A 10,661-nucleotide genomic window follows, 5' to 3' on the forward strand; every position below is an offset into this window, starting at 1 on the left:
AAAACAGAGGAAAAAAAAAAAAAACAAAATTGAGACCAAAATTTTGAACCAGAGTTGATTCTTTGAAAGAATAAACAAAATGGACACAGCCTGAACAGCATAGTGAGACCCTGTCTCAAAAATCCTGAAAAAAAAAAAAAAAAAAAAAAACAGGAACTGAGAGCCCAAAGGGATACTATTATTAATGTTAACCAACATTTATTTGGTACTTATAACATCTTTAACACTTCTCTAAAAACTTTCCACATATCAACTCATTTAATTATAGTTTGAATGCCTTCCAAAGGATCTGTGTCAAAGACTTGGTCCCTAGGGTGGTGTTACTGACAGGTGGTGGAATCTTTAGGAGGTAGAGCCTTGTAGGAAGAAGACAGGTCATGTGGGTGTGCACTTGAAGGAGATATTAAGATCCAGTCCTTCTCTCTTCTGCTTCCTGGCTGCTATGAGATAAACAGGCCTCTGCCTCATATTCCAATTATGAACTACTGTGCCACCATGGCCTCAAAGCATTGGAGCCAAATAACCATCAACTATGAACTTTAAACCAAAACAAACTTCCTCAATTAAATTCACTGTCTCAAGTGTGTTATCATAGGTGACTAACAATTATGATGACAACCCTATGAACAGATACAACTTTACCCATTTTCTCATCAGGGAAACTGAGGTAGAGGCAAGCTACATAGTAAGGAAGCAGTAGAGCCAGAATTCACTTTGAGAAAATCACATTCAGGCCCCACAGTCTTAACTAGTATCTGCTACTGTCTCTCAGGAGAAAAAGAAAGATCCATGTTTTACAACCACACCTACTAACTGCTGCAAAACAAATCGGTGTAACCTCTCCACAAGGCATGTCTATTACAAGAAGGAAATATAGTAAGATAAGCAGTGTGTGCCTTCAAAATGTGAATAGTGATAGATGTCATAATGGAGATGCAAGTCATTTGTAGGACTCAATGAACAGACCCAGCCAAGTAAAAAAAGCACAGAGAACAAGTTAATAATGGCCTAAATACACAGCCATAGCTTCAAATTCAACCTACTATTAATTAATTTATGTATTGCCACCAGGGAGGAGGCAGTTGGTATTAAGTTAGATTAAATTATGGAGAAGCTTCAGCATTGCTGTGACTGTTTTAACAGTAATTACTAAGTTGTTCTGCCTTCCTTCCCATATAAAAAGCCTTTTATTCTCAGTCTCATAATACTTTGCCATTCACCTGTCACCAGCTTTTTTTGACAGGCATGACAAGCTTTTCAGATTAGACTAAAGATACTTTTAAAGAGAAAAAGGGAAATCAGATTTGTAAATCCTAGTAGGCTTCTGATCCAAACTTGATCTCTGAAAAAAAAAAAAAAATTTTCCCTCTCACATTGAGCACACACCTAGAGTCCCTGAAGCAAATTGTGACAGTGACTATAAGGCACTGAATTAAGAGTCCTAAGACACCAGGCCCATGGCCCAGACTTACCAGATGAAGGGAATTTGTCCTCAGTTTCCAGATCTATAAAATAGAGGCACCTGCACTAACCACCTCCCAGAGCTGGCTAGAGGCTGGAATGAAGTGACATACAGAATGTAAGGCTGTTTGGGAACTGCATCACACCATGGTGAATAAATGAGTTAACTGATTAATTAGGTCAGGGTAAACCTGAAGTGAAAGGACTGACCTGTTGCCTGACTCTGAGTACCTATAAGAGGCCTAGTCTTAATCTTGCTTCATTATCTGAGACAAATTTCCCCACTTCTTTTAGTGCCAACTAACCTTGGTTTATATTCTGCCATAGAACATGGATTTTGTAGGCTCTTGTCAGTTGCTGAGGAGCTGGAGGACAACTGACTGCCTGGTCCCTAAAGTGACTAACATCTTTCAAAGAAAAGACCCAAGGAAGTTCTCTGCAAGGCTGCTGCTTCTCCCCATTAAGAGTGGCAGGGGATAGGCATCATCATGAGTTGAACTGTGTCCCCTCAAAGTCTGTATGGCAAAGTCCTAAACCCTTATACCTCAAACTATACTTGATTTGGAAATAAGGTCACATGTAGTTAGTTAAGATGAGGTCATTAGAGTGGTCCTCTAATCCAATATGCTTGGTATCCTTATGACAAGGAGACATCTGGACACAGAGACATGTGCTAAAGAAGAACACAACACAAAGATCAGATTTAGGCATCACAAGCCGAAAAACTAGCAGAAACTATGAGAGGAACTGAAAAAGATCCTCCCCTTGTACCTTCAGGGGAGCATGGAACTGCCTAAACCTACATGCCTACTTACTCTAGTCTCCAACACTGTGAAACAATACATTTCTGTTCTTTAAACTACTTGATTTATGGTACTTTGTTATAGCAGCCCTAGGAAACTATACCCCTAATATCTGTTCTTCTTGTTGCCCTACACTTGGTAGTTCATTCATTTAACTATATTTAATGGCATCCACTGCATGACTAGGCCTTGGAGAGAAGGATGAAGAAAACAACCTCAAGGAGCCTGTAGTCAAGTAGGAGGCCAAGAGGATAAACACAAATAATGGTCCCCCAGGTATGTTGAGGGTATGGTGGAGGGAAAGGGGGAAGAGGATAGGATTCTTTCTGGAAAGGGAAGGAGGTAGGGGAAGGTGGCAGAAAGAAGTAGTTATTCTGACAAGGTAAGTCCTCGAGGAACTCCAGCTCCAGTAATGGCTGAATGAAGTCACAAATCTTAGCTGCTCAGAACACAGGCAGAGAAAGACAACTGAGGCATCGATACAACAAAAGCTTATAGAGACAAAAATATTTGTTACAGTATTTTTACATAGCCCAGGAAACATATGCCTCCCAGATCCCACGTTTAACCCCACTGGGATTCTAACTCATCTAAGAAAGAATATGCACGCCCCTAAATATCCTACTGGAAATCTTAATGTCCAGCTCCCCAGTGGAATCTGCTGGAGCTTCCCAAAACCTCTCCAGCATTGGCACACATGGTAAATGATAACATGTGAGCAACACAATGAATTAAAGTAGAGGTAACTTTGTAGTATCTATGTGAGAATTGGTGAAAAACATCAATTCATATTTTATATATCATTATTATAAGAAAAATAAAATACTAGGAAAGTCACGAAGATATTTTTTATAAATACTCCAAATCTTTTGAAATCATTTAACTGCAAAGAGAGCCATGCAAATGATTTTCAGATATAACTTAAACTGCTATATCTCTTTGAATGGCTGTAAGAAATGCCTGATGCTTTAATACAAAGAGAAATTGACAGCCATGAATATCTAGTGGCACATGTGAAACTCATTCACAGCCCATAGTTAGGAAGCTCTTGGTTATGTTATGCTATCGTTGCTTTTAATTTGGGGTAGAACAAAAATTCATAGGCTTAAATATGCAACCACAGCCTGTATCCTGTTGCAGTGAAATACCAAGCCAAATGTTAAATAAAAAGTTGATCTTGACACAACTCAGAGACATGTGACTTCTAGAAAGTTTAAGTTAACAAACAAAGTGAACAAGCAGCTCCTATATGGGAAGCCTGGCAGCCAGGAACAGTTTACAAAAAGATTTTTAAAAGGCTCAGCTTTCCGGGCTGTAGAGGCAAAGTCTAAGAATTTTCCCAGGTTCTGTAGGTACACAGTGATGGAATGCCAGAATATTCCTGTAAGGTGTTGGTAAGAAGCCAACACAGCTCAAACCAGGCCAGTTTCCTCAGAGAAGTGGGGGAAAGTTATCAAGGGAATGTCAAGTCAATTTGAATGAGATGGTCAATTCAACTTTTATGTTTATATATTATCTATAATCTCAGGATCAAACTAGACTTTTTCAGTAAAGCATGCTTTAAGAACTAGAAGCTTTCAATACTATCAGGCACAGAAAAATTAAAATTTTAAAAATATAATAATATTACTGGATTTTGGTACAAATGTTCATACAAAATAAATTCAGCAGTCACTGTGACCTGACCCTCAAAAAGATAACGATGTTCTGTTGTTATGTACTTAACAGATACTTTAAATATTGTCAGTTGTCTTAACCTATAACTTTCAGACTTCTGACAACATGTATTAGGAAATAATTTTACTAATTCAAACAGCACACCTACATGTACAAAACTGCAAAATATTTCACATGACATTCCTTTCCAATTTCTCTTTCTCATCCCTTACATGCTAAGCACGTACTCTACCACTGAACTACACCTCCAGCCCATATTTTTCTTTAAAAATATTTTAAATATAATATCACAAATTGACTTACAACTTATTTTGGGGAGTACAAGTAGAAAAAGAGACTGCAGTTAGAACAATACCAGTTAATTATATTAGACTACATCTGCAGAGTGAAATATCATGCAGGCGTGTGTTAGCTTTCCCATCACTATGACAAAATACCTGGAAGAACTGTCTTACTAGTAGGAAAGACTTACATTAGCTCATGGTTATTTGGCCCTGTAGGCTTGGGCTTATGGCAGCACAGTGTATCACGGTAGTAAGATAAGGCAGTTGAGCCCTGTTCACCTCAAGGCAGCCAGGAAGCAAACAGAAGAGAGGTGGGGTTGATCCCAGTGTCCCCATTGAGCACATGCTCCCAGAGACACAGTTTTTTTCCACTGCACACCACCCACTAAAGGTTCCACCTGCTCCAAATAGCACCAATTAGGAAACAAGTCTTCATCACGTTGGCCTCTGAGGGACATTCAAGGTCCACAAATTCTAGCAAATTAAAAAGAATGAGGAATCTCTATTCCTAATGATAAGGAATGATTTTCAAGAACAATCAAACAAAAAATAATTTTAAAATATTAGGGCTTGCTTTCTAATACAGTCAACCAGACATAAACAATCATGAGGGCAGAATTTCTTAAATGTTACTGCCATAAATGTTATCTGCAGAACCTGGTAAAAGTCCTCAGCTTCTGACAGGTAGGTCTAGAGGGATGCAAAGAAAGCAGTATTTTTCATAGGTACCTCCCCTGCCAAACACATAGATGCATGCACACATGCGGCAATTGCAGTACAAGGGGTCTGAGCACCACACCATGGGAGCCACTTCCTCAGCCTCAGTGGTAGGCGCCAGACTGCAATTACACATCATGCCCATTCCCCCATGCCTGAAACTTCAGTCTTTAGAGCCCGGTGGAAGCCCGGTGGAGTCCCTGAGACTCACTGAGGAGCCTGTACTTAAAATGAAGACCTAAGGAGCACCAGTCTCTCACAACAAGAGTAAGTTCTTGGGGCTGCAGAGGTAGTAACTCCACAAGTACAGTACTTCCCAGAAACTCAAGGCCTTCCCACTGTAGGCACCCTTCCTCCTGTCTCCCCATCTTCAGCTCCTAGCAGAGGACACTTCAGTAAGAAGCCATGTATGGCAAAACGCCCTAGTGTTGAGTGAGGTTTCTCACTGTAGTTGCCTCTAAGACTCTGTCAGCCCATGTAGCCCTTGTGGATCTTGGAAGAGGTAGGTCTTCTTCAGGGTAGATGTGCAACTCAGTTAAGATGCAGGACATGCCTAGCAAAAAGCAGGCTGGATTTCTGCATCCCTAGCCCCTTCCAAACATGCATGCACAGAAAACAACATCCAGAAGGATGCCAGAGGCAGTGCCATCTTTGCACTGTTGATCGTGGCCTATGGCTTAATCTGTTCCAGGGATACAAATTACAGGCACTGTGTTGGAACAGAAAGAGGACCGTATTAGGAGTCAGGGGAGCTTTCAGTTCCAACCTTGTCTCCAACCAGTTGCTGGGACAACACTGCTGTTCCAGTCTGTAGTCTGAGAGACAGAATGAACAATTTTGTCTAATCTTCCTGTTCTGGCCTTGTCTTCTATAGCCTCACACCTCCTCCGGCACACCGAAACTGACAAATATTTCTACTTCTAGAAGTCACCGAACAATCTTTGATGCCTCTGGCCTTCCTTGCAGAGCTGCTCCCCATTTGGAGAGCTTCTCTTGATACATGTCATCTTGCTGATATATCCTATGTCCTTCAAGTCTTAGTTCAAGGCCACTTCTTTCTGGTTAAGCTCTTCATTACTCTCTCAGGTACTGCCTCTTTCCCCAACACCTTGAACACATACACCCTCTCCTTAGATCCAGTGTATACTGTGGGCTAGTTCTGTCTCCCCGTGACATGTATGTACCACAACTTTTGGGAAAGAAGTTCTGCTGGCAGCACAGTACTGGGTACACAATGTGCTCAGCATTCACTGGAGGGATTAGTGAGTAGAGGATGCTGTTCTATCTACCAGCAATTGCTGAAACGTCATACTGTATCAAGGAGAAGGAACAATACCTGTTCCTACTTTTTAGAATTACACATGGACCCTTTAAGTATAAGAGAAAATGATGCTATCCATAAGAAGAACTTATAGAGTACTCTCAACACAGCCAGACTGACATTTAAAAACATAAGCGAGTCAATGTTTAGATTTTATTATGTCTCTCCTACTAAGATGTAAGGTCCAGGAGGCCAATTTCATTCACTGCTGAATGCCAATATCTAAAGTAGTACCTGGAGCCTACTAGGTGCTCTTGAAAAGTCATGAATGAAAGAATGAATGAACTAACAAATAAGCCTATGGAGATTGAAGTTCCTGAATGAGGAAAGGGAAAAAATTTGGAACAAGTTCTGCATTGGCAAACATGTTTACAAATTGCTTTTATGATCACTAATCAGCTTTCCTGAACCCTATTCTTGGATACAGGCAGTACCATCCTCCCAATTTTAAAATAAGGGAGCTCAATCTTAAGGTCACCCAGCAAATCAACTTCAGATTCAATACTCAGCCCTTATCTAGTAATAATAAGATTAAAGATACAGCTGATTTCCAAAAAGTTGAAATACTAGAGGGAATGAAAGAGTTGGAGGCACAGGACCAAGAAAGCTCTGCAAGCATTCTTAGCACACTGCATTAAAAGAGAAACAGACTGTTCTGTCTGGAATGGTAAGTTCTCAGTGTGTGTACACTGCATTATTCAGTCATCAATTTCCCCAGCCCTGAGAGGCAGACATCTGCAGGAAACAATGGAGCTGCAGTCTCAGTCCAGAGTCTCAGGCCCTGCCTGCCAATCAGCAGTGACACCACTCTGCTCCTGGGAGGCTGGGACTCCTCACTGCCACGGTCCCCACAGTCCCTTTACAGACTGGTGGAAGAGGAAAAGATAAGAGAATAAAACACTAATTTAATAAAAAATTAAACCAAGTAATAGACTGACATAGAAAATAAATATATATAATCACAGTATAATCATTTAGCAGAAAATATGCTCATTTATATTATAAATGAGACTCAAATTTTTTATAACGAACATGGACAGATGGATAAAGATTCTTCATTTTTCTAATTCAGGCTTTTTAAATCAAAATTAAATTTGCTGGAAAATGGCATTTGATTTCCCAGCATTATTACTCATATTCCAAGAAAAGAGTAAAATGCAAATGTTGATGAAATTTAGAAATTAATTTCACTTAGTCTTTTCCAATTTACTTTTCACTTAGTTTGGGAAATGAGATCACTCTCTATTCTTCTGTTTAAAAATTAAACATCAAAACACATTCAATAATCCTAGGAGGTCAGAGGTCATACAGTGTTTGCACTGCTGAATGAGGAATGAAGGAACCAAAAGCACTCCATCCCTGCTCTCTTCTAAACCTGATCTATACCCTAGTATGTGGAAGAACCAAGGGAAATGTAGCTGAGAGGTCCTGGGCACCAAAAGGTCTGTAAGACCAGGCTCAGATGTTTAATCTTTGTTTCTCTGAGTATGGGGGCCATGATATTAGGATGTCATGCCTCTGAAAATAATGGCGGTAAATATAAATCCCACCTGAACACACACTGAAATGGAGACAGGAAAATTAAAAGCTGAGAATAAACTATGACTTGACTCTGAAGCTTAATCATCAATTGCTGAATCTTAACCCTAAGTGATGTGAGATGATGCATTTTTAACATTTAGTACAGTAGTTTCTTATAGGCATCCAACAAATAATAACACACTGAAAATGCTTTGGTAATAATTTATCTTCAAAGAAAAGTGATTAGAGGGGCTGGGGATTTAGCTCAGCGGCAAAGCGCCTGCCTGGCAAGCGCAAGGTCGTGAGTTCGGTTCCTGGTACCGGAGAAAAACCAAGAAAAAAAAAAAAAAAGAAAAGTGATTAGAAGTTGAATCCCTATCAATACAGCTTTACTGATAAAAATTTATCCATTAACATATCCATATCTAAGTGTAAATTTTGATGGGTCTTAACAAATTTATACAGTTGGATAAACATTACCATAATTTTAAAAAAGAGCATGTGCAAGACTCCATAAAAGCTCCCTTGTATCCTTGGGGTGGTGCATGCCTCCTGTAATCCCAGCACTCTGGGAGCTAAGACAGGATTGTAAATGTAATCCCAGCCTTGGTAACTTAGCAACATCAGGTCTCAAAATTTAAAAATTAAGGTGGGAGCTGGGCATGGTGGCACACGCCTGTAATCCCAGCACTCAGGAGGCTGAGGCAGGAGGATCATTGTGAGTTCGAGGCCAGCCTGGGCTACAAAGTGAGCTCAAGGCTAAAAAAAAAAAAAAAAAAAAAAAAAAAAAAAAATTAAGGTGGGTGGGCTTAGGGATGTATCTCAGTGCAAAGGCCCAGTCCCTAGAAGAAAAATAATTTCCCTTGTGCCTCTTTGTAGGCAATGTCCCCCTTCTACCCCAGGACCCTGACAACCACTGATCTGTTTTTTGTCCCTACAGTTCTGCTTTTTTGAAAGTTTCATATAAAATAAAATTACACTGCATGTAATCTCTGTGTCTGGCTTCTTTCACTCAGTATCATGGTTTTGAGCTTCATGCGTGACACAATGTGGATGAAGACTTTGTTTCTTTTTATTACAGAGCAGTTTTCCTGTTCTCCACATTAATTTTATGTTCTTCTGAGAAGCCCTAAAACAAGATCTGTGCTCATAACCTAAATGCTGTTTTTTAAATTTCCTTGATTTTGTCCTCTGTAAAAATGTCAACATGGCTTTAGTAATTTATCCAGGTACAAAAATAACACCTATCAACAGGGCCAATCCCTGCAAGACAACAAAGAATTGAAAATAACTAGACATACTAAAGAGAGGAAGCCAGGAGAAAGAGGCCAACATCTTAAAGAAATCTCTTGCCTATAAAAGGCAAGATCAACATTAAGTTCAAGAAGACCAGTTCTCCCTTGATCAGAAGTATTTCTGTTATAGAGAGCTGTGACATACCTGAGGACCTGCCACCTGTCCAATGTGAGGGGTACCTGAGCAATCCCATAGCACTTAGAGAGATTCAGGATCTTTAGGTGTTTCACTTGAGTGAATTTTCACAGAACTTAAATTCATTTCATTAAGTGCCTAACTAAAGTACTAAAAGGTGTTAATTCTATGCCTTATTAAACAGTCTATTGAACATAATTAAACATTTACTTGATGGTGCAGAATCACTATAAACAGTATGATTACCATGCTAGGTTCTTAAACAGAGATGTCCTCAGGGGTTACCAGATTTTGCAGACTAGCATCTCCTTATTCTAAATTGTCATTTTTAAATAGAAATTTCCATCAATGTTAGGTAGCTCTTCATACTGTTGATACGTCCTTGCTTTTTTACTCTTTGCCTCTGAAAAACTTTTTGTAATTATAAAATATTTTCATCATACAGAAGTGCCCAAAGAACAAGTATCTAAGTACTCATTCTCTTATTTAGAAACTTCACATGTGACATATTTGTTTCAGATCACTTTTTTCCTCAACTAGTTATCACCTTTTTTTTTAACATTATGAAAATTGCTTAGCATCTTCAAAGGCATTTTGAGTAACAGAGAAATCACTGAATCACACAATCCACCACAACACAACCACTGTTACATTTTGGTGAATTTCCCCCCCCCTTTTTTTTTTCTATGCAACTGGATTTCCCAAGTGTCATAGGCACACTATAATCTGGATTGTCACTTTTATAACATTCTAGCACATGTACTTTTTTAGTCTGATAGAAAATCAATTATTTTTAAAGGATACAGAATAGAGCAAGTGAATGGAAGTTATTTAACCAATCTCTGCTTGTCATTATACATATTTAGGATATTTCCAATTTTTTGTTATCATATACAGTCTTCACAGTATATTTCTAGCATCTAGTCTATCTCCTGATTTTTAATCTACTAAAAAGATATATTTGAGTATTATGTGCTTTGTATCATCTCCTTATCAAGAAGAATAGCTGCTTGGTATCAGAGTGAAATCTAGGAAAAGGTTTCATCCATTCAGTCAACCATTCACTCAAAACACATCCACCAAATTCTTACTTGAAATTAGAGATCTTCTATTAGTAAAACAAATTTTAAAAACCAAGGCCTCATTCTGTTCTCAATAACTAGTTGGAAAGACAAACTCTTGCTGCACTTGAGACACTCAGACAGCAACAAAGGCAGGAGGTATAGGGCATGGGCTAAGTCACCATGCACTAAAGACATGTGTAACTCAGTCTACAGAAGGAAAACCTCCTCAGGGTCTGCAGTCAGAGATGGGAAGGTGAGAAGTCTTATAGATAAGCAAACTTTGTCCCATCCACATCTACTGATTTCATTCACCTACTACTCTGACACAAAGGGATGGTACCCAAATCTTTTCTCCTAACCCAAAGTTAAATAGAACAAAAAC

This window comes from Chinchilla lanigera, unplaced genomic scaffold, assembly GCF_000276665.1.
Source record: "Chinchilla lanigera isolate Chin_1 unplaced genomic scaffold, ChiLan1.0 scaffold00009, whole genome shotgun sequence".
NCBI lineage: Eukaryota > Metazoa > Chordata > Mammalia > Rodentia > Chinchillidae > Chinchilla > Chinchilla lanigera.